This window comes from Nannobrachium achirus (assembly GCF_963921795.1).
Source record: "Nannobrachium achirus genome assembly, chromosome: 22".
Lineage (NCBI taxonomy): Eukaryota > Metazoa > Chordata > Actinopteri > Myctophiformes > Myctophidae > Nannobrachium > Nannobrachium achirus.
Window position 1 is genome coordinate 48,454,500 of NC_137829.1, and position 26,139 is coordinate 48,480,638.

The following is a 26,139-nucleotide window of genomic DNA, read 5'->3' on the forward strand; positions in this document are numbered from 1 at the left end:
GGTTCATTTGGTTCCGTTTGTATGCTCTCAGAGTTATGGGAGTCCTTGACATAAAATATTTGAGAACAACTGTGCTACATGAAATGGAACAGAGCCTTCATTAGAATCATTGGTAACACCTTTGAAGGAAGTGAGTTCTAAGAGACCGAACTCCTCTCCAAAATGGCTGCTGTGCATATAGCCTATTATCCCTCTTCTGCAGTCCCCGTGTGGACTGAACGTGTTCTTCTCTGTGTGTTTAATGGGGAAAGCGCTTGCCGTCGCTGCCGGGCTGAAACCTCTTATCTTCATATTCTAACGTCCTACTTTATTACACCACAGCGGCACACAAAAGCATCAAAAGTAGCAGATGTGCAAGCTCGAAAACGTGGTGCGAAGCGACGGTGTTTCGTGCTTGTAGATCAGCTACTCTTGCTATTTATTTTATTTGAATCATGAAAGGTAACAGTTTTGGACATATGAGGTTTCCACCTGACAGAGACGTGATGTTTAATTTATACATAGTTGGCACTCGACGATGTTTGAGTGCCAAAAAACGACTGATCGACAAGCTCACTACGCGCAGCGATGCGACTCATTGTGAGCTTGTAGATCAGCTATTGTTCACGCTTTGTTGACCTACAGTATACAGTACCTACTGTATATAAGGTATGTGTTCTGGGAATCAGAGTTCTAGTTAGCCATATGTTATGGTAAAAACAGGAAATGTTTTGACATTTGGGCCTCGGGTGCCTCACCCAAGTCCCCTAACCCTTGGGGACTTGGGTGATCTTATTATTTTCTTAAGATATTTTGGGCCTTTATTGATGGTACACAGTGGAGATAGACAGGAAACGGGGAAAGAGAAAGAGAGAGATGGGAGTGACACACGGTAAAGGTGCATCTTCTTCAGGCCAATCTTACGGAAGTTCTTTTGCTTCGTCTTCAGTCTGAGACTCGTCTTCATCTGACCCAGACAGAGCTGAGTGGATCATGTAGACCCTAGCACTCAAGGAATCTCCTTTTTACATGATTTTATTTACCTCAATGGACAGAGTCAACGGACACGTTTCGACCCTTCGGTCTTCTTCAGCGTTGTATCAGTGTCCATTGAGGTAAATAAAATCATGTAAAAAGGAGATTCCTTGAGTGCTGGCGACTACTTCTTTCTCATAGGCTATTTTGAGCCGTGCACCTAAAAGCCTTCATCTAATTAACTTGGAGTGTTGCGGGCTTGCGGGCTGTCTGCTTTATTGCAGATACCTTTCTCTACTAGATCATGTAGACCCAACATCCATCCACCCAGAGTCAGACAAAATATCTAAAGAATGTATTTTTTTGTTCTAGCTCATCTCAAAGCAGAGTTGATGGAATGGCGGATAGGCTGCACCTGAATGTAGTCTGAACTTATTTTAATTAATAAAATGTTTGAACCAATTTGTACGGTAGAGTGTTAATACAATACAACATGCTCCCTGGCACAAAATAACTTCAAATGGTCTACCTTTTTATTTAATGAAGACGGAATCCACTTGCCCGTCGGGCAACCTGAACGCAAACTCCACTTACCCAAACGTTTTATTTACCGCGGGAAGTCGGGCAACATAAAAGGATTGCAGAATTGCAGCCTATAAAGATCCAGTGGATTCCTTTTATGATTTGGGGATCCTTTTATGACTGGAAAAAAAAAAAAAAAAAATCTAGACATTTACCGGTCTGTTGGAACATTTCCTGATTTTGTACATTTACCACGATATACAGTATTTTCATAAATTATATTTTAGAAACATTTAGTTAACTGATTAAAATCCTCTCATTCACGTGTACAGTATTCTACAGTAACTGCACAAATCCGGAGTGTTCATTTGGGGAGTTAGATTAACACTCGGCCATTATTGCCTACCGATTCTGTTCCCTGGAGTATCTCCCTCACTGTACTATTTTCTGTACAGTCAAAGTAAGATACCAACCATTTAACACTTCTTTCCATTTGTACACGCCAGGAGTGTGCAGAGTCTTGTCCCTCTAGAAACATGAAACTGGCAGTCAAATGTCGGTGGTGTATATTTATTTACAGTATTTTCACAGAATTCCTAAGATAGTTCCTCTCATGTACCAGTTGTGAAACCATCTTTTATTATGCGGATTTCGACACAGTCAGAAATCTGAACCTTCAAAAATAATGATGATGCTTAGATCTTGTCCGAGAAGTGTTGATTCATTTATGTTATCAAGCCTGCTCTCCTCCTAATCTCCACTTATCCATGCTGCCTTTATACAAACCAAGAGTGGTTGTAAATTAATTGTTGAGCCTTATTCTTTTTGTCGTCATGTGTGTCAGGTAATGTCCTTCCTGGTGTTTGAGTCGGATACTGTTACTGTATGAACAATTACGATTTCTAGTGGCATATGTTTATCACAGTTCCACATGAAATGCAATAAAGTGAATTGCCTTCAGGATTAGCAGAGTGATTACTTTGAATGAAACAAACAGTGTAGAAGCTACAGTGTTAAAGCTCATTCTGTAAAAGGCAGACGCGTTTTGGGATGAACATGTCTCTGGGGTGCTATTAGCATTTATTAGCTAACACTGCCCAGGCTAGTACACAGCAGATGGGAACTAATCAGTCTCTTTTAGACTGACGCTTGAATTACTTTGGCGCATAATGTAGTAAGGATGTCTTGTCACACGATCCTAAATGAGTTGCTGCTGCGATTAATTGTCTAAGGTGGCCTCCCTCCTAAATGATGTGATTGTGAATGTGTGCCCCATGGTGTGCACTGCAGCTAGGTTTTGTAACGGTTGCACGATACCTCACACTGTTGGCAACTGAGAGAACACAATATGTAATTAACGAGAGAGTAGATTTAAAAAGAACTGGGGGGGGAGAGGTTGCCTGAGTCTCCCACTTTACGATTGTACTAACATAATATTGCCCCATGGTGTGCAACGATTACACAATACCAATTAACGAGAAGGTAGATTTGAAAAAGAAAGCTAGAGAGGTTTCCTGATGATTTACGATTGTACTGATATTATCGTTGCTTTCGGACAAACATTTTCTCCATTTTCTAACTACTTTTGTAAATCAACACCCAATACTTGATCATGCCACAGCATCACACAAAAGCATGGAAAGTGGTAGATCTACAAGCTTTCAGCAACGTTTGCCATTTTTTTTATTTGAATCCTGAAAAGTAACCGTTTTGGTCATGACGAGGTTCCCACCCGACGGACGATATTTTATTTCACGTTCAAGATTTTAAAAGATTCCCTCACAAATTGATCTACCGTATTTACAGCTTTTACAATACAGACAGACAGTGGGCAAAACTGTAGGACTGACTTTAGTGTCTAACCCTCTTCTAAAGAACACACAGAAATGGAGTGAAACGGCCCCCCTCCCAGAGTCCCAGCCCATAATAATCTAAACTCATGTCCTCAGCGGAGGATTTATATGATGTTATATGAAGTAAAACAGGATGTGTTGGGAGCTCAAAGCTACAGTACAAGCTGGCTGTGGTGTGGTGGGCTTCAGTTCCTGATCCTATGATGACAACACAGGAAAATAAAGGAGCAGAGAAAATAAACCTTACACAGAACAAAGACTCCTCCTCGAATAGAACATTCTAAACATTACGCTAACCTCCGACCTTCTCTCTGAGCGCTACGTGTCCACAAGCATTCGCCCGCTTTATACCATTTAGGTTTGTTTGTTCATTTTATTTTTTATGACTCAACGTTTATTGGGGTTTTACTTTTTAGTAGGATATCAACAAAAAAAATACGATTTAGGTTTATTTTCATCAAATGAAAAGGCTTCAGGTATAACGTTGCTGTCGGGCAGAAACCTCTTTCTCCAAATTCTAACTTTTCTTTCGTATATTCGTAGGTTTTTTCGTAAATTAACGCTCTACTAAATCAAAGGCTACTAACAGTGTTGATTTCTTTGACAAAAACTATGACGAAAGATGTCCGTCGACTAGCTTTTTTTCCCCTGACGAAAACAAAATAAAAATTAAGCTCTGATGACTAAAACTATGACCAAATATCCGGACGATTTTGTCAACAAATAAAAAACTAGACTAAAATGTTTGGGAGGGACTGGTGGAGAAGAGATCCAGTAGAGCGCACGGGTGTCAGACCGAAAATAGCCGATCTACAAGCTCAAAACGCGTTGTACTGTCAAAATCAACACTAGCTACGCCTACAAACAGTCACACACAAGTATGAAAAGAAAACAAGCTAGAAATGTGCGGCGCGAAGCGAGACCCCGTCTAAACCTCTCCCCGCGTGTCTTATCATCACAAGACCATAAGACTCTTATGGAAACGTGTTACAGTAACAAGTTGAGACTAAAAAAAGCATTTTAAAGAATGCCATGGGGCCCTGAGCGGAGCGAGCAGCAGAACACACAAGGAAAGAGGTCAGGGAACAGTCACAGTGTCTGCTGAACTCGTAGTCACTTCTGAAATCTGCTCTCTAAGGGTTGTGAGGCAGGCTGGGGACCATCGCGTGTGCAAAGATACCACCCCCACCCACCCCCCAAACAAGAGCGCTTTAATAATCGGGGTTCCCAGACTAGACAACGTGATGGCGGTGGGGGTGGGAGGTCATCACACGAGATGAGCGTGTGACGGTGGCGAGAGGACGGCCAGACGACAGTCTGTGATCACCAACAGTCTGTTTGGGGGGACATGATGATGATGTGTGTTTGGAGGATCATTTCAGACCCCGATATCTAAGGTCACGCCATCGTGACCACTGATTGACATGACCCCCAATTGGCTCTAATAGGCCGTGAATGAAACCCCAACGAGTGAACCGCACGCATTATTTCTTTACAAAGAGCGATTGTTGTCGATTGACAAAAAAAAAAAAAAAACTAACATGAACTAAATTATATTAGTCCAATTTTGAAACGTATTAACGGAACCAACTCTCGATCATTGATTGACTTTGATTGAATATTTGATTAGCGGTTCGCATGAAAAGCACAGGATAGTACAGTTCAGAATATAGAAGGTCTACTAAGAAAGCACTATGGCTTGTTTACATTGGGGTCCTTTGTACTCAATTCATTGAGGGAAAAAAACACTGTCATTTGCAGGAAGAAGGAAAAAAGAAGTACTGCACTGTTGAGAGAAAATGTCAGCTGACGACATGACGTGCAACCTTTTGTGGTTCAGCATTGCTCATTGTCCACTCTGTATGATGGTACAGAGATCAGACTTATAGGCATAGTTCACCCCCAAAATGACTTGGGCCTATTTCTATAGATTAACATATGGTTTTCAGAAAACTATGTTTTTCAGTAAACCGTTTTTAAACTGATTTGGAAGACCTTTTGTTAGAATCGGCCTCAGGTTAAATGTCATTATGTCCACTCTGAGGAAATGTAAGATGGCACAGATCACACTTAAATCCACTTTAAAGGACCAGGTCACCTCTGGGACAACCAGATCTTATTTTATTGTTTGGGACACGATCAACACAATCCCAAGTACTTTTTTGTGTTCAATCTGTGTTTTTAGATATTTTAGTATTTCAGCATGCTACAACTGGTCATATGATGCAAAATGCATCATATGACCAGTTGTAGCATGCTACAAGCATGCTGAAATCCTAAAATATCTAAAAACACAGATTGAACACAAAAAAGTACTTAGGATTGTGTTGATCGTGTCCCAAACAACAATAAAATAAGATCTGGTTGTCCCAGAGGTGACCCGGTCCTTAAGAACCACAGAGCGGAGATCCGGATCACATTTTATAGGCTAACATGTAAAGTCCAAGTCTGCTGCAGAGACGGCCTGATGAGTTTTACACGCAGGCACCAAGGATCTCATGCCATCAAGTCCATCCCCAACAGATCTCATGCCATCAAGTCCATCCCCAACAGATGGCAGATGCTGCCAGTGGACACCAGGTTTAATGTCAGCCTGCGTGTCTCACCCACGCTTCACAATGGACTGCTTATCACGTGGTCTCACTGAAGAACCCCCACCCCCAAAAAAGGAGAGAAACTGTCATGTAAGCCAGTGGTTCTCAACCTTTTCAGGCCGTGACCCCCATATTTTATGACTGTATTTTATGGCCGTGACCCCCCCACCCTGACGAGCACTAAGAGTTGAGGCATTACATTTTGTATAACACGGTTCTATTCTGAAAATAGCAGATCTACATGCTCACAACGCCTCGCGTTGCAAGCATGTAGATCGGCTATTTTCAACATTTCTGCCTCTAATATTTTACAATTTTGGCCAATGTTTAATTTGTCATTTTAGAGGTATTGAAAAGTCCTTAAAGGACCATTTCACTTCTGGGACAACCAGATCTTATTTTATTGTTGTTTGGAACACGATCAACACAATCCAGAGTTATGTTTTGTGTTCAATCTGTGTTTTTCGATTTTTTTTGTATTTCAGCATGCTACAAAGCATCATATGATGCATTTTGCATCATGTGCACATACCCTATATACACTTAAAATATATGTTGGTTTGTTTACTGTTGAGAGAGAAAACAATTTTGCACATTAAGTTAATCATCTGGGGACCCCCCAAAATAATTTGGGGACCCCCCTGGGGGTCCCAACACCACAGGTTGAGAACCACTGATGTAAGCAGTCACAAAGAAAATGGCACACGCAGACATCTTCCCACTATATACAGGATTATATCAAAGTTCATATAAACAAACGTATGCATTCATTACTCGTTTTGTGTTTATTTGTAAATTATCGCCCTACTTGATCATACTACAGCGTCACACAAAAGCGTTAAGTAGCAGATTCACAGGCTGAGCTTGTGAATCTGCTTTTGCTACCGTCTAATTTGAATCCTGCAAAATAACAGTTTTTGGACATATGAGGGTTCCACCCGGACAGGGACGATATTCTGTAGCGTATGTTTATTTTGACTACATATAAGCACACATTATTATCACACCTTGACATTAATCTATTCTACATGCCTATATCTAACTGCCACTGATGCAGCCTGCAGTGGCCGCGTACGTACAGCTGAACTAAACATTACGTTGATCGTCAAGACAGTCAGCTTTGTGACTGTTGACATTGCTTAAAATGTCTTTTGACCCACCAGAGGTTAAAAGACAAAATAATGGCCCTGCGTTTGCTGTTGAAAGATAGGCCCATATGAGATAAAACAACAATTACACAAGACCGCTGTTTGAGGTGGCATAACATTGACATGCGATGCCAGTGCAAAGACGTGATAAGTTTTCCATAGCTGTACCGTCCAAAAATCACACTAGCGTCCTCTCTTCAGAGTGATGATTTACACCGTGTCAAATCACCCCCCCCCCCCCCCCTGTGTGTCACATATTGAACTGTTGTGCCTGTCAGTCTTTTACAGACTCTCAGCTCTCAGGCTGCACTCACACTGGAACGCACTAAGTTGTGTGGGGGAGGTGGGGGGCAGAGACAGCACAATGCATTCCGGATGGAAGTCTAGTGGTTTGAAGTCTAGTGCGTGTTGTGTGCTTGTTGGATGGTGCTCTGTGCAACCACAGGACTCTCACTAGACTTCAAACCACTAGACTTCCATCCGGAATGCATTGTGCTGTCTCTGCCCCCCGCCTCCCCCACACAACTCTCACACAACTTAATGCCTGACTGTGTGTAGGAAGTCTCAGACTACAAGGATCCTCACTGTTCAGAGTGTGTACCTCTTTGTCTGCAGGGAAGCAGTTGTGATTTTGACAGCAAATTTTGATTTAGTTTTAGTCATAGTCTAGTTTTAGTCATAGTATTTTGAATACAATTCCATTTAGTTTTTATTCATATTCTAGTTTTAGTCGACTAAATATAAGATTTTAGTCAACTAAATCTAAAGATTGTGTCGACTAAAATGTATTTTGTTCAGCCTTGACGGCATCGTAATGGCAGATTTTACACTTGGTTGCATGCTGAAAAATAATATTTTCAGAGCGCAACCAAACATGAAATGTTTTTTTTTTTTTTTTTTTGGTCTAGTTTTTATTTATGAAATTGTTACTATATTTAGTCTTTGTTTTTGTCATCATAGCTTAGTTTTTGTTTAGTTTTCGTCAGTGAGAAAAGGTAGTCGACAAACATTTTTCGTCATAGTTTTAGTCCACAAAATCAACTCTGGAAGGAAGAAACGCTCCACTCTCAGTCAGGACCGTATCGAGTCCAGAAGTGGTTGCATGCCAGACTCGGCTGCGAGCTTGTAGATCTGCTATTTTTGAAAAAGTCATGAAAATGTGTGCAAATCTTTGAATATATGTATTTTCAAAGCGAACGTTTGTAACTCAAATTTTGCTTCTGGGTGGTCCCTGGAACTAAATATTTTGAGATAGGGGTCCGTGGCCAAATAAATATAATTTTGGGGGTCCTTCACATGAAAAGGTTTGAGAACCACTGACATAGTAGTCTCTCAGGAACAGACTAATGAGCTCCATTTAAATGAAAAGGACCTTTTCTTTGACGATGGCTGGCCATATTGCTGACATAGAAACATAGGTTTTTCAAAAAACCTTAGAAGGATTCAAAAGACACTTATAGAATCGGGTCAAAATTCTAATTTTCACAATTTAAAAAAAATAGCAGATCTACAAGCTCGCAGTGCGGCACTCGGTGCCGCGCTGTGAGCTTGTATATCTGCTATTTTTCATTAGTTAAAGCATAAAATAATGATACACAATAATGTGTACCCGTTCTGAATGGGTGTTAAAGGAGCTGGTGTGTGCGTGCCTCTTTCATGTCCGTCTGCCTACAGTATATTAACCCTGCCATTGTCTCACCATATTTATCTAGGCATCACGCAATCTGTTATCACTGCAGAATCACTCTGTGTCACAGAGTAAATAAATACTGGTGCAGAAACAATCGCAGGAGGGTGGATGGACATATCATTAGTGTTTTAGACTAGAGTTTTCCTGTCTGAGCAGGGGGAGTGAGCTTCTGAAGTCTGTGGGTTTGTTTTTATTTCCTTGAGTCTGACTGAAGGAAATACGCAGGGTTCTTTTAGGAACCGGCTGGGCTGACCAGGCCAGCCGGAGGAAGGGAGACACAGTCACACAGAGGTGTGTTGCTCCTGATATGAGCTGTCCTCTGGAAGTTCATGCTGTTGGGTCACATGCAATAGACCAGGGCTAGGCAACCAGCTACTTACTATTTAAACACTAATGATCTGACTATTGGGTAATGGTTGTTCTCTGGATCAATAACAACCATTAGTGTAGTTGCTATACTGTAGGCAACCAGACTAGTGTATTAGTCCTAAAGTTTTCTGTAAACTTTTACGTCACCTAAAAGTAAACCTGTTTTCATTTCACTTTTCTGTAATCCTAAAAGTCTATTGAGTTCAATCAACGTTTTTTGTAACCTTTTCAGAGTAACCCCAAAAGTCCATTGTGTTCAATGGACTTTTTCTGTCCCTTTTCTGATTGGACAATATAATGTCCAATCAGACAGGATTGGTCATGCTTCACATGACTCACAATGTAATATAAATGGTAAGACAGAATTTATATCCCAGAGGATTCCTTGCGACTGGCGTCAGTGCAACCACACTTGCAATTTCCCAGAATTGCTTCTACTGTATCTAGATAGTGCATAAACCTCTTCTCCCCAGGTAGAATTTCTTATTACCTTCATTATTAATGTTAAATTAATCACTCATTCTTTGTTAGGTTTTTACTATTAAATGACAACTTTGTTTTTTTTTACAACAAGGGTGCATTATATATATATATATATATATATATATATATATATATATATATATATATATATATTATATATATATTATATATATAATTAGAGAAAAGAAAATATGAGTGTTAAAATGTTTTCATTTACTGCTTTCTATTGTTTTAGCGATTGTAGTATTTTGATTTCAGTGTGTGGGGGCATGCGTACAAGTGGCTAAATATATCTTTTTAGACCAAATAGGCCTAAAACCAGCCAAATACATATTTAGCCACTTGCATGGGGGCATACATCAAAATCGTTAAAATCACTAAAACGATAGAAAGGAGTAAATTAAAACATTTTACCACTCATCTTTTCTCTAATGACTATCTAAAATGTGAACCCTTGTAGTAAAAAAACAAAGTTGTCATGCCATTGTGTGTCTGAAAAGGTTTCCCAGCTCTCTTCACAGCAGCCATTCTGACAGGTAAACACAGCTGAAGATAAAAAACAAAAAACACATGAATAGTGGGTGTTACTGTAACTGTTACTGTAACTGGGTGCCAGCATGGACAGAGGCCCCTGCATAGTTCCACGCAGGCACAGAGACAGCAGCACAATAATTATTGAATGCTTTAACCAGTGAAAATAGCAGATATACAACTCATATACGAGCTTGTAGATCTGCTATTTTTTTAAAAGCCGTGAAAATGTGTGCAAATCTTTGACTATAATGTATTTTCAAAGCGAACATTTGTAACTCAAATTTTGCTTCTGGGTGGTCCCTGGAACTAAATATTTTGAGATGCGGGTCCGTGGCCAAATACATATCATTTTGGAGGTCCTTCACATAAAAGGTTTGAGAACCATTGACTCTCTCAAGAACCGACTAACTGAGCTCCAGTTAAGTGAAAAGGACCTTTTCTTTGACGATGGCTAAGCCAGATGGCTGACATAGAAACATAGGGTTTTTCAAAAAATCTTAGAAGGATTCAAAAGACACTTATAGAATTGGGTCAAAATTCTAATTTTCACAACTTTTCAAAAATAGCAGATCTACAAGCTCGCAGCGCGGCACTCGGTGCCGCGCTGTGAGCTTGTATATCTGCTATTTTTCAATAGATAAAGCATAAAATAATGATAATGATAATAAAAGTACTGTACACACACAGTTCATGTGATTACCTTCAGCTTGGTTGACCTGCAGTCATAATGGTATACCTGTTAGGTTGTCTGGTTAAATATTACTCAACAAGTGAAAGCTGTGCAAAAACTACATATACTTTTTCTTGCACTCAATGTGCAGTACGCTGTACACTTGTAGATCTGCTATTTTGACAATTAAAAACAATATATATATGGCTAAGTGATTCATTCATAATGCAATCTCTTCCTTTCCCTTCCTTGAAATGCAGTAGTCAAAATGACAAGATTTGTCTTAGAAATGTATAGTAAGAGATTTGTATTCCAAAATTCAAAAGCTCAAGTAAAATAGCCTATTGATTGATTGATTGATTGAATACTTTATTAGAAGTTTGCATAGGAAAAGCACAGTACAGTTCAGATACAAGGTCTACTAATAGGATTTAAACCCAAGAAAGCACTATTGCTTGTTTACATCGGGGTCCTTTGTACTCAATTCATTGAGAAAAAATCAAACCTCGGTTCGAAGTGGAGCGGTGAATCTGTGTGTGTGTGTGTGTGTGTGTGTGTGTGTGTGTGTGTGTGTGTGTGTGCGTGTGTGTTTGTGCCTGCACAACAGCGCCCCTCCTTTAACTTGTGTGGCCACTCAAGGTATTGCCAGGCTACAGACATACCCAGCCAGCCAGCCAGCCAGCCAGCCAGCCACATAGCCAGCCAGCCACAGACATACCTGTCTATTGGGAGCGCTTTCACCGCTCCAAAAATCAAAGATACTCAAAAGATGTACTTCAGTGCAGTAGGCCTAATTGTACACATGCAAATGTTACTGTCCATCACTCATGTTTACTTGTCAAAACAGCTACAGTGAAAAGGGGCGCGTGTGGGTATGGGTGTGTGTGGCTGTGGGTGTGTGTGCATGCGTGCAGTCAAAAGTGTTGATCTCTCAGTGGGAGCAAATAGGCATTCATAGGCATTCATTTTTAATCGGGGTTGAATATCTAGGTCACGTTAATATTCATTTGCATAGGGGATGAATTATTAAACACACGGCTCGCTTCGCATCACGGACTTTTATACTCGCAAGAAAATAATTTTCCAAACAGCATAACATTAATTCACCCATTAAAAACCCTCAGCATTCAGTGAAAAATAGACGATCTAACAGTATTGGTTCACAGCACGTTGCAGAGCTTGTAGATTTATTATTTAAAAAAAGGACAGAAACCTCATATCTCTATATTTCAACCTTTGATGTTTTTTTTTTGTTTTTTTTTTCATACATTAATGTAAATAATGTAAAGTAAAGCTCACAATGCCACACGGTGTGAGCTTATTGTAGATTGGCTATTTTTGCATTTGTATAACTGAAAATGGACAGGCGTGTCTGTGGGGTACTGGGGTTTATGAATGTTGAACAACGTTGTTTTTGACAGCACATTTTGATTTAGTTTTAGTCATAGTCTTTTGAATGAAATGTCATTTAGTTTTAGTCATAATTTAGCCACCTGAAAAGTATTAGTTTTAGTCTAGTCGACTAAATATCATACCATTTTAGGCGACTAAATCTACAGTTGATTTAGTCGACTAAAATGTATTTTGGCAGGCCTTGATGGCATCGATGACTGATTTTACACTTGGTTGTGTGCTGAAAATAGCCGATCTACAAGCTTGTAGATCGGCTATTTTCAGCACGCAACACCTGAGACTCGAGAGCAACCAAACATAAAATGACTCTCTTCTCCACTAGTCCCTCCCTAACGTTTTAGTCTAGTTTTTATTTTGTTGACGAAATTGTCAATATATTTAGTCTTAGTTTTAGTCACCACAGCTTAGTCACCACAACACTGATGTTGAACCAATGAAAATTATACCTAACTAAGAGCTTGTGACTGAAATAATAACTCGGGCCATCGGAAGTAGTAGTAGCCTACCACCAGACTTCTGAATATTTTTTTATCTATAGCGATTAGACTGCTAAGAGCTAAGCCTGTTGCCACTTCACAGACTGATTGAACTTCAAAACTTGAAATTTCTGTTATTGTCGCCCCTCTTCAGAGATCTCCCGAGTCGTCCCAACCCCTCCTCACAGCGAAAATGTGGCTAAATATACACAGACAAAAGCACAAATTTTTGCTGTTCCAAAGGTACTTCTTTCTTCGTGAATCTTCTTTGTATAGTTCCAAGAGATGAGTCGACATGCTGTTAGATCCACCACTTGCAGTAATCGATGAGAAGACAGCTGTGAGCTTAGGCGATTTCCGGTTACTACACTTTTAGCGTAACTTCTTTAGCGCAAAGAAGGCTTTCTCCTGGAGTTATCACAGCCAGTATGTACACAACAAGGCATCGTGGTATAAATAAAAAGATATATCAGCAAAAGAATATAATCTAGTTGGTCTATTGATTTCAGCATGCTACAAAGCATCATATGATGCAAAATGCTGAAAATATCTAAAAACACAGATTGAACACAAAAAGTAACTCAGGATTGTGTTGATCGTGTCCCAAACAACAATAAAATAAGATCTGGTTGTCCCAGAGGTGAAATGGTCCTTTAAGGACCAACACTCATGTTGGTCAGGAAGTGCATGTGGAGATGGAATTACACAAGTCATTAAATCATCCTGAATGAGCTTCTAGGGAGCTGAGATGAACACACAAAACATTCACTTCTACAGTGTCAGTTAGCTGTGTATTGATGTGTGTTGTTCAACACAGGGACCCCCAGGGGTCCTTGGGGGTTTTCCAGGGCATCCAAAACAGTTTAAGAGCCTTAACCTTATATCGTCTCTGTCGGGTGTCCAAAACTATTACTTTTCAGGATAAAAATTCAAGAGTATCAAAAGTAGCAGATCGACAAGCTTGTGGATCTGCTACTTTTGATGTTTTTTTGAGTGACGCTTTAGTATGATCAACTAAGTAGCAGTAGTAGGGGGTGGCAGTGGCCTGGGGGTAGAGCGGCCGGATTGGGGAACCGTGAGGTTCCCAGTTCGATCCCGAGCTCCGCCAGATGTACAGTAGTGTCGAAGTGTCCTTTAGCAAGTTCAGAGTCTTGCTAAAGGGCCTAATGTGCAGTTTGGTGCCGTTTCCTCTGACCGTCAGGGTATGAATGTGTGTGTGAATGGGTAAGCGCCTGGGATAAAAAGTGCTATATAAATGCACCATTTACCATTTAGTAGGGCGTTAATTTACGAATTAATTTGGGGGTCTTCCTTGACATGAAGAGGTTTGGAGAAGTACTGGTTGTACCGTTCAGCGAGTCTGCAGGGTAAACGCTCTTTAGGATGTTTCTGGTTCTTCTTCAAAGAACGATGGGCTTAACGCAGCTACTCATCAGTCCTGCCCGTCCGTCCTGTAACATTCCACTCTCCATCCAGACCCTGAAATGACACAGTCTGTGTGTCTCATTATGTGGATGCAAACTACAGTTTGTGGTTTATAAAGACAGTGTGGTGTCGTGTGTGTGTGTGTGACACAATCCTTCAGCAGAATTCAATCCACCGGATTCCGTGAATGTCTGACATTGCTTGGTAGCGTTTCAGGAATTATTGTTGCGGAACTGCGTGTGCGGGTGTGCGCGTGTGTGCGTGCGTGTGTGTGTGTGTGTGTGCGTGTGTGTGTGTGTGTGTGTGTGTGTGTGTGTGTGTGGATGTATGACCAATACATGTTTTATCTTGTGTGCGCGCGCGGATGTATGACCAATACATGTTTTATCTTGTTTGCGTGTGTGTGTGTGTGCGCGCTAGAGCAGTGGTTCTCAAACTAGGGTTCGGGGCCCCCCGCAGTGTCCTTATTATTTTGAGGAACAGTAAACAAACCAAGATACAGTACAAGTTTATACAGGGTAGCTCTCACCCTTCCTTACACTCAAAGTCAAAACATAAAAAGGTAACTAACATGTATGCTTTCTGACTGATGACCCCACATCACCCAGCCTCTGGCCTCAGACACACTGAAGCCCATGTAATCCCACAGCAGACCATGTGGGGGGGGGGGGGGTCTGGTGGTAATCCTGTTAGCTCTTCACACCAGGAATTTCATTCAATTAAAACTCAGATTAACACTGGGATTTGAAATGCACCACTGGCATGACTCGGTCGGACAAAAGCAAAACGGTCTAAAAAACGGGGCGGATGAGTCTAAGGCCACATTCTCATAATATAATTCGGTTTAGTCGTGCGAATGGGAGGGGTGAAGTTGCCACATTCTTGCATATTTAATTGATACGTTTGCCCTCACACTGCACATTATCATCCGAAACAAGGAATCACTGAGTCCACGTCTGTCCACGGGACATAGGCCTACAGTATATCCAAGCTGCATAATAATGCCTCCTCCATCTCCCTGTGTTTATTAATTCTTCAAGTTCAACTCACAATGTAACCACAGGACCCCTGCAAAATTTGCCGCGCAGGCGTTAGCCGATTTATCTGCGGTCGAAGGTCGTCAACGAGCGATCACAAAATAAAACCAGCGGAGGGCGGAGGGACTCCCAAAATCTACCAGCAATAAACCAGACAGCAAATACTTTTAATTGCAAGATATGAATATCTACGAAGAGGAGGACGTCAACGTCTCTCTCTCAAGTGACAAGTCCTTTAAGTGGTAACAAGTGACTCCAGTGGCACTTTCCTTTTATCTAACTGTGAGCAACAACTCCTCACAAATAATACACCATGTGCGATCGAGGGAGCGGTGATCAGAAATCAATGAGGGGAGGAGGCGGCCAGAATCGTCAGAAATCTAATGAGAACAGGGGGATTTAACCTTTTATAAATAACTATGGATTTAACCCGCACATGGCTCTATATAGCCTACCACAATGTTTCATTGCCTGTATTTGAGACGGATGGATTCACACCAACAGGGAAGCGTTTGCGGTAGCGCATCGAAACCACCGTTTTTTTGTGGATTTGCATTCGTTTCTTTTATTCGAAAAAGAATACGGATGCGTCTTCACACATGCCCAACCGTTGTGTATTTTCCAACAATACGTTATAGGATTCGTTTTAATCGTCATAAAACGTGCCTGTGTGAATGTCGCCTAAGTCATGATCATGGCCACTGTCTGACTGTATTATTTGGCTGTAGAGACGTTCTGTAGAGTTTGGATTGTATTTGTAGTATGGAGAAGTAGAGTTACATACCTGTAATTAGTATGGGAAATCAAACTCCCTGTTAAAATGCACCATAATATACAGGAAATGTCAACGGTTTCTGGGGGAGAGGAAATTAAGAAATTATAGAAATCTCCAGATTTAAAATTTTAGTCTTAATGTTGGCAGAAATACTGTTTTCTCCTTTGCTTCTTTACTGTCAATATGGAGTCACAATACAGTGTCTTGTTGAGACACTGAATTCTCCAAGTTATATAATATGCACTTGACCACTTAAACACTCTATTCTCAATCTCTCTACGCCAGAAATGGTTGATCAACATACAACCTACAGGTCTGCTATTGTAGATCTGAGCTTGTATCTGCTGTTTTTGGCAAAATGTTCCCCTCAGAATAGGCATGCCGGGGTTCAAGTTGTTAAAATAAAAGCATCCTTAACCCTTATTCAGTTCATTTAAAAAAAAAATGACAAGCCTAAAACAGTGAAACTCCAGTCAGAGAGAGAGAGAGGGGGAGAGAGAGAGAAATGTGTGCCTTAAAGTTGTTCATTTTTCACAGCAATGCAATCCCTTCTTTTTCATCAAGTCAGGATGTGGTGTTGGCAAGATTTACCAAAGCCAGTTTATCTGTCAGCCTCGTGTTCTACAATAAACATCCCTCGATGCACGTAAAGGTGCCTCACTTCCTGGAGAGAGTTTTACAGGCACCACCACGACCTTCAGTAAATTGTTTCTCAGCTGTGAGCAGTGGTGGAAAAAGCACTCAAATGTAGTCCAGAATTTGAAATTGACTTGAGTAAAAGTACAAAAGTATTGGCATCAGAACGTATTTACCAGAGGTAAAAGTATAATATATAGTATTAAAAAAGTATAATATATTTTTTATAAAGTAAAAATACCTCAAATCTGTACTTAAGTACAGTACTTAGTAAATGTACTTAGTTACTTTACACCAGTGGTTCTCAACCTGAGGGGGGGGGGGGGGGGTCCCCAAATTATTTTGGGGGGGTCCCCAGATGATTAACTTAATGTGCAACATTGTTTTCTCACTCAACAGTAAACAAACCAACATAAAGTTTAAGTGTACAGAGGGTATCTGCACATTTCTAAAGTGACACATTTATAAGGACTTTGTAATACCTCTAAAATGACAAATTAAACATTGGCCAAATTGTCAAATATTAAAGGCATGCAGATATTGTGAAAATAGACGATCTACATGCTCACAACGCCTCACAGTGTGAGCATGTAATGTGAGCATGTAATGCGAGCATGTAATGCCTCAACTCTTAGTAATGTCTCAGTAATGCCTCATGCTCGTCAGGGCGGGGGGTCCCCAGTTATAATATGATTATTTTGGGGGTCGCGGGCTGAAGAGCCACTGCTTCCTGGAGAGAGTTTTCCTAACCCAGACGGACACCACCAGGACCTTCAGTGAATGTTTCTCAGCTGTCTGTTAGAGACTCTCAAGAATAATGGTTCCCTCGCCGTCACTTTCACACTTAGATCAGCTGTCCTATCCGGTGAGGTTTCCTCTCCGTTACACCCAAGCATGCCGTCGGGTATTGAAACCTTGCAAGTCAAAAAGAACCTGTGTTCCAATGATCCATTGCAATGTAGTTATTATTTAGTCACACGCTCTTGTTAAGGCTTTTCATTGGTGAAGTTTTGCACGCTTAACCACTTTAAGTTTCACTTAAAAACAACGTGCAGCAAAAAAAACAGCAGATCTACAAGCTTTTTGTTTAAAAACATGAAAAGTTGGAAATAATGGAAATACAAGGTTTCTGCCCAACAGACAGCGATGATGTCGACCTTCAGCCCATGGGTTCCCACGGTGACAGCTTCATTTATAGACAGGCCTTATCATCAAAGGCCTCTGGGGGGCTTAGACACCTCGTCTCATAGAAGCAGCATTAGTCATGATGCTAATACAGGACAGAAGCCAGTCTGCCAGCTAGGCGGATGTATAGTGAGTGGCTAGAGAGAGGTCGGCTGGGGATGCCCATAGGGCTGTCACGATATGACATTTTACATGACGATTAATTGTCACTCAAATAATTGGCGATTAACGATTTAATTGTGTTTTTGTCGTTGATAATTACATTTCTGTTTGGCTTTTAGGCTTTGAAGTTGTACATGGTAGATATGACACATAACCTAAATATACAAAGACATTACTGACATATTTGACAACTTACTACTTAAAAAATAACTTTGATAGTGGAAATAGACGATCTACAAGCTCACAACGCGTCGCGATGCGACGTGTTGTGAGCTTGTAGATCAGCTATTTCCACTATTTCGGACATTTTTCAACATTCACGATTATGACGATTATGACAAAATAATTGCGATAATGTCAAATAATCACGATTAGACGATTATGTAATAATTGTGACAGCCCTAGATGCCCAGTTTACGTTTCAAACAGAGGCAGAATTTCAAGGCGGGCAAAAAAAATAATAAGTTACCACTTAAAGGAGTAGTTCACCCCCAAAATGACTTTTTTTCTATCGATTAGTCACACCATGGAGAGTTCAATAATATTTTTTGTATTCGTTGCATTCCTAAGACAAAAAAAATAAAAAATGATTATAGTAAATGTATCCTCATTGAATCTGGATGGGGACCCAAATGCATGGGCCTGGATGGGGACCCAAATAAGGCCCTGGATGGGGACCCAAATGCATTTGGGTCATAATCAATGGGGGGTAAATTTAGGGTCAAGGGTCAAGTAAAGTTACCACCATTGATTCTCACACAAATGCATTTGGGTCCCCATCCAGAATCAATGGGGGTAAATTTACTATAATAAATGTTTTGTCTTAGGAATGCGACAAATACAAAAAACATATTATTGAACTCAAGTCTCCATGGTGTGACTAATCAATAGAAAAAAGGTCATTTTGGGGGTGAACTACTAACTCCTTTAAGCCCCATTCTTAGTAGTGAACATAACCAGTAAGACTCCCTAATCGGGAGATAAGCGACCGTTGGTCGCTTATCTCCACAAATAGGCCAAAAGTTTGTTTTACCAATTATCAAGACATACGGGCAGTTGACAGTTTGCCATGGTTACTCATTGAAGTTGAATCTCCATATATGGAGATAACCTACGCATCACACTAAGTCTGACCTCACCAGCCCATATTTGTGCATGAGCAACTTATGTCTCCATATATGGAGATATGATGACATCACACAGTCCTCAGCCGATGATGTGGCGTGATGTCATACAATACACAAACGAGCCCTACAGTATAAAGGGGCAATTCTTGCCAGGAAAGAAGCATTTCTTCGACTCAGACCTTATCGCCAGGGTTGGCTTATAGCAGCTGTCGGTAGGACCATATATGGATTCTGTTAGTGTGGATCTCCTAACAGGGCATCATCTGGGATACAATCCCTTTTATGCCCATATATGGAGATCCCTAACAGAATCCCTTTCATGCCCATATATGGAGATCCCCAACAGAATCCCTTTATGCCCATATATGGAGATCCCTAACAGCATCCCTTTTATGCCCATATATGGAGATCACTAACAGCTAACAGAATCCCTTTTATGCCCATATATGGAGATCCCTAACATAATCCCTTTTATGCCCATATATGGAGATCCCTAACAGAATCCCTTTTATGCCCATATATGGAGATCCCTAACAGAATCCCTTTTATGCCCATATATGGAGATCCCTAAAAGAATCCCTTTTATGCCCATATATGGAGATCCCTAACAGAATCCCTTGTATGCCCATATATGGAGATCCCTAACAGAATCCCTTTTATGCCCATATATGGAGATCCCTAACAGAATCCCTTTTATGCCCATATATTATGGAGAAGTCCCTGCTCTGAGTATCTGACATCAATGTGATGTCACCTGTTTATGCCCATATATGGAGATCCCTGCTCTGCGTATCTGGTTGCTATGGTAAACAGTTGGTTGCTAGGGTAAAAAAACATGGTTGCTATGGTAAACAGTTGGTTGCTAGGGTAAACAGTTGGTTGCTAGGGTAAAACCATGGTTGCTAAGGTGGTTGCTAACGTACACTAACAGACCAGCAACAACAGACTGTTGCCACAGCAACGTACACAAAGGTTTGTGTACACATGTGGTGTGATGTCATACTGATGCGGAGATATGAGCAGGGCAAAGGTGTGACGTGTGACGGACGGACGGACGGACGGACGGACGGCCGGTGGAGGTTTTCATAGTAAACTGCTCCCTGACGGTCTCAATAAGAGGATCTCAACGCGTTGAGAGCTTGTAGAAAATAGAATATTTGCAAGCTCTTGCTATTTTCACAACATTTATCTGTGGGACCAAGTCAAAATACATGTAATACATATATCAAACATAGTTCATAATGCCTTTATGCATTGTGAGCTTGTAGATAGGCTATTGTATATACTAGGGCTTAGATTAAAAAATGTCCACCACTCTGCCTTTTTGGCATTTTTACAAGTCGAAACGGAGTACAGACTTGTACGAGTAGACACACACAGTCTCGCACGCACGCACGCGCGCACGCACGCACGTACACACACGTACACATGTACGCATGTACCAGCACACAATCGGAGACCCGTGTAATCTCACCTGGCCTGTGCCCCTGCTCCAGCTCTAATCCCCTTCCCCCCCGACATTCCAGGGAGATAACGGAGGGCACAGCTGACTCAGCCAGTCACCAGGGCGCCCTGCCGGTTCGCCCGCCTCGCCTGGACGCACCCACACCCGCACACACGCCCTGCTATCCCCATGCCCTCTTCCCCCCTTTGCAACTGTGATCCTAACCTAAGACAGTGTTTCTCAAACTTTGAAATGTCAAGATCTCCCCTCACCTTAACTGTGACAGTGCACAAATGGAACCAAATCATTTGGTTACATTGTACGCCGCCACGGTTACAGACTTGTATGGGCCAATTTAGACAACCCCTAAAGGAACCCTCAGACAGAGTCCCTGGAAATTTGGAAACCACTTTGAGAAACACTGACCTAAGAAATACTGAAAATAGCAGAATTACAAGCTCAAAACACGTCGCATTGCGACACGTTTTGTGTTGTTGTAAGTAAGGTGTTGTTGTAAGTTTGGGTCCGCGAGGGAGACGCCAAACGGTTATCTTTTGGGTCTTGAGCTGAAAAGTTAAAAAGCTCCTCCATCATGGAGCACACACACACTCACGCGCACGCACGCACGCACACCCCGTCGTCACGGTGCCCCCCAGTCCCCAGGTGCAACGGCTTAATTGTATCACTGTTTCAGATGGAAACACTGGAAATCGTGGTTTATTGAAATTCTTCTGGTTTTAGCCATGACAGACAGACAGAGAGAGAGAGAGAGAGAGACATTCATTTGTTTCCATCGCAGCTCTTTGCTGTGGGCAGTCTGGGGTAATTAAAATCTCAGCAGGGCCGTGCTGTGCTGAACAGGATATGCCGCCGTGCACTCTGACAATAGAGGTCATTCTTTCCAACCGGCGTTACAGTGAAAAGAGCACATCTGAAACACTGTTGCCACGTCCGCTAATTATAAGAGACTTTGGGCTTGTTTTCAATGTAAGCCTTGCTGTGCCATGATGAGGCCCATAGAGCAGGAGTTTCTGTATTGCAGCTTGATGTACAGTACAAGTACACCCCCTGGCACTAGCATGTCGGAGGCATGGACGGATTTACCCCCAATCTAACCCTTGATGCTGAGTGCCAAGCAGGGAGGCATTGGGTCCCATATTTATAGTCTATGACCCCTGTCCCAGTCTCCGGTGGACACTAACCACTGAGACGTTTTTCTTTTCTTTTTTTTTTTTCTGTAAAGTTGCTCGTAAATTATTGATAGTTACTGTAGTTGCGGTTTGCGGTTTTTGAGCTTGTTTCTAAAGTGCAGTTGCTGAGCTTGCTTCCTAATGTTGATTAAAACATTATGTCCCTCATCTTCAAATCGATTGTCCACGATTTGGCCTCGTTTTCAAAGACCCGGTTGCTTATTTCTCTCGCAAAGTCTGGCAACACTGATCTGAGAGCGTCTCTCACTAGGTTGTAGAATAAAACACTATATGGCTCTATGGTGTCAAAGCCACTCGACCACGGTAAACGCTGACTTATTAGTGGCTTTGGTGGAAGTTGTTTTAATTTGAGGTTTACAGAAATGTGCAGCCTGACTTGTGATGCCGGTATCAGCAGTACTGCCCATCTGGGGGAAAAAAACAGAGACAACTTAATTGCTTAATTAGTGAGAACCTGTGTGGACCCGTTTATTCATGCTGGGTTCATTGTAGTTTATTTTTATTGAAGTCAGAGAAGGTCATAAAAATAGCAAAAATAGCTGATCTACAAGCTCAATGTTCTGCCAATTCACATAACAAACATAAACATAACACAAACACGATACACATCATCAACATACAGTACATAAAAGCGTTCCACGTTTTTGTGGCATAGCAGGAGAACGAATGTAACCCTTTGTTTGTGCCAAATCTGTGTTGAACGTGATTAGTGGAGCTGAATGCCTCTGGTGTTGTGATTTGACATTTTTGAAGTAGTGTGACAGGGTATACATGGGTATCTTGGTGGTGTAGCGTATCTTGTAGACCTCACACTGTAAACGCCAGAGAACAGTGCACTATTCATTTTCATTTGCCCCCATTACGAAGCTCAAACCTCCGCATTGGATCCAGGAAGCATGTGGCTGTGGGCAGTACACGGATCAACCACAGGTCACCTTTCAACCAGAGTCCTAGGGTCATCAAGGGGAAGGTAATCCCCTCCCTTGGTAGAAAAAAAAAGGGATTAGAAATTACACTTCGGGGGTAGAAAGAAAGCACTGAGAAAGCTAGTATGTTGCCATTTGGGTTGTCCCAGAAAGGGGAGAAGGTAAAGGGAGAAGGCGAGAAGGCTTTTTGTCTGTCCCATATAGAGGTTGTTTTAAGATTAAGAAACGTTACCTAAGGCCCGGGCCGCGCCAAGCCTCCGTGCGACTGACGCCAAATGCACACGCTGCTTGAAACCCAACGCCTTGAAACTCAAACAAAGTCGACTTCATTCTGGCAACGCGCACTCCATCTGTGACACAGAATGGACAAAGGGGGGCCCAGGATATTAACCTCTGACCCTCAGAGGGACCTTCAGCTGGGGTCCTGTTCCTCCATTACACCTTCATTAGTAGCAGGAACAGGAGTGTTTCTGCATTACACCTTCATTAGTAGCTGTGAGCAGGAGGGTTTCCAAAGGGCCGCTCATGACTTTTTAAACACTTTTAAAACCCCTCTCTTTCTTTAGTGAAACGGACTTGAGTTACACCTTGTGCTTGGACCCAGGGGTCATCAATACGTCTGTACACAGACACATGTGTCCGTGGCAAAGACTTGGCCTTGTCCGTGGCAACCTTATTTTAGATTTCATATTTTACCCTTTTTGCAATATTTAGCTTTTATTTCATGGTCAGAATGAGCTGAACACCTTGCCCAGTTATCGAGGTCATCTGCCACAGATGTCTGCGATCCTCATGGGAGACACACCTGTCTTGTTGGGTAGACAAGACAGGTGTATACAGTACAAGGGTTGAATGACAACAATACCACCGAACTAAAGGAGCAGAAGGCAGTTCTGGCTCAGGACTCGTGACACCTGTTGGTCTCGGTGGAAAGAGACATTAAATCAAGTCATATTGAACCAAAAACCTTTGTATCTGGACACCCTGTTTCATACGTGGTCAAACCTACAGTATCAAGCAAATAAACCATACTACACTTACATCATGACAAGATTGTATGTCATACCTGAAAATGCTATACATCATTGATTGATTGATTGATTGATTGATTGATTGATTGAATAAATACTTTATTAGCAGTTAGCATATGAAAAGCACATGACAGTACAATTTGGATACAAGGCCTACTAATAGGATTTAAACCCACAAAAGCACTATGGCTTGTTTACATTGGGGTCCTTTGTACTCAATTCATTCAGAAAAGTCCCCAAAAAAGAATCCAAAAAGTCATATTACAACTAGCGTTTGTACTGTAGGTGTTTGTTTTTTCCTTTCCTTAAAAAAGGGTAGCCTGCTCGGATTGCTTTTTCAACCCAATAAGCTCACGTTTGGTTAGAAATCATCAAGGAAAATACTAATTTACAAAAAAACGTTCTGACACAGATTCGGTCCGTTGCTCTCAGAAAAAGCAGAGGTGAACTAGAGTGATGATGACATACTTGAGAGGATTCCAGATGCTTGTTATTAACACTAATCCTCACACTTGAGGTGAAAGTCTCTCTCAACTCTGTGCCAGCACAGGTGCTCAAATAACCTGCAGGCGTCTGCTATTTATTGTCTCCGCCAGTGCCGTAGGCAGAGACTTAGATTGCATTATAGGTGATCGTCAAGTGAAGTGAGATTTCTACAATTTGGTGCAGGAAAAACAATGCCATATCGTTGCTGTCGGGCAAGAAAACTCCAGATTCTAAGTTATTGTGTTTTTTTTTTTTTTTTGTGTAAATTCACTTGATCATAGCATCACACAAAAAGAGCTGATCCACCTTGAGCTTGTAGATCTGCTACTTTTGCTGCTTTAGTGAAATATCAAAGTACATAGAAATGTTAAATTATAACACCAGCACCACCAGAGATCAGGGGTTCCCAAACGTTTTTGTCTCAGGGCACCCCGTACATTTTTTTTTAAATCTGAGGCACCCCTACTTTTCACTCCCAGCATCTTATATTTATAGCATATCGTCGTTGTCAGGTGGAAACCTTGTATGTCCAAAACCGTTCGTTTTGTAGGGTGGACTCAGGTAATGTGGGCCATCAGGTAATGTGAGCCAGCCATAGTTTCAGGCTCCTAGCAACTGTGCCTTTAAATCTTTGCAGCCAATGGCTGCACATGTTCTTGCCACAGCTGTGCTTGACACCAACAAGTGATTTGATTGGTCCATAGTCATTTTGATGGGAGGAGCTAAGCCACACAACAAGACCTGCTGGAAGAATTTGCAAGGTGGGTGCAGAGACACAAAGTTTTAACTTTTTTTTTGTTATCAATTATTTTTATTTTCCATAATCAAAAGAAAAATGCAATTAACATACAAACAACACAAACAATAGCAAAACAAGAAAAGGAAAAGAAGACCCACCCACCCCCTTTCCCCGGACCAACATGGAATGTACAATAGTGCATGCCTGTGCTAGGCTGTTACCACTATATAGTGATTTCTTGAATCATAGCCTTAAGCTTATCTGCAATGTCCGACCACATATTAATGTTACAAAGTTTTAACTTGAGATTGCTAAGGATACTACATCAATGAAAACAAATGCACATTTATAAAAACTGGTGCAAAATGTGTGTTAAGATGTCCTTTACCAGGCATGATGTTGATATTTTGCTTAATGAAATCATTTTTCATAAATAATGACGTTTTTGTAAGTGGCTCACATTACCATAGTCAATTGTGGTGAAAGCTTAGCTGGGCCAGCTTAGGTGGGCCACCTCATTAGCATTATGTTTTGTGTTAGCTTAGGTGGGCCACCTTCAGAAATGAGCCCTGGGGGTCCCTGGGGGTCCCTGGAGGTGGTCCCCGGGCGGCAGTGCTCGGAGGCCCGCCAGAGACCTCCGGTGGTGGTCCCTGGTGGTCCCTGGTGGTCCCTGGTGGTCCCTGGCCGTCCCCAGGCCCTGTTTTGGGGGCCTGGAGCCGGCCCTGGGGGTCCCTGGAGGTGGTCCCCGGGCGGCAGTGCTCGGAGGCCCGCCAGGGACCTCCGGTGGTGGTCCCTGGTGGTGCCTGGTGGTCCCTGGCCGTCCCCAGGCCCTGTTTTGGGGGCCTGGAGCCGGCCCTGGGGGTCCCTGGGGGTCCCTGGAGGTGGTCCCCGGGCGGCAGTGCTCGGAGGCCCGCCAGGGACCTCCGGTGGTGGTCCCTGGTGGTGCCTGGTGGTCCCTGGTCGTCCCCAGGCCCTGTTTTGGGGGCCTGGAGCCGGCCCTGGGGGTCCCTGGGGGTCCCTGGAGGTGGTCCCCGGGCGGCAGTGCTCGGAGGCCCGCCAGGGACCTCCGGTGGTGGTCCCTGGTGGTGCCTGGTGGTCCTTGGTCGTCCCCAGGCCCTGTTTTGGGGGCCTGGAGCCGGCCCTGGGGGTCCCTGGGGGTCCCTGGAGGTGTTCCCCGGGCGGCAGTGCTCGGAGGCCCGCCAGGGACCTCCGGTGGTGGTCCCTGGTGGTCCCTGGCCGTCCCCAGGCC

The 26,139-nt window shown here is 42.2% G+C and overlaps 1 protein-coding gene across 2 annotated transcripts in view; it reads left to right on the plus strand.

The window, feature by feature from the left end:
• The window catches only part of mmadhcb (metabolism of cobalamin associated Db), a 250,037-nt gene that overhangs the window by 16,930 nt on the left and 206,968 nt on the right, over nucleotides 1-26,139 (plus strand). The gene's annotated exons all lie outside the window — the stretch shown is intronic.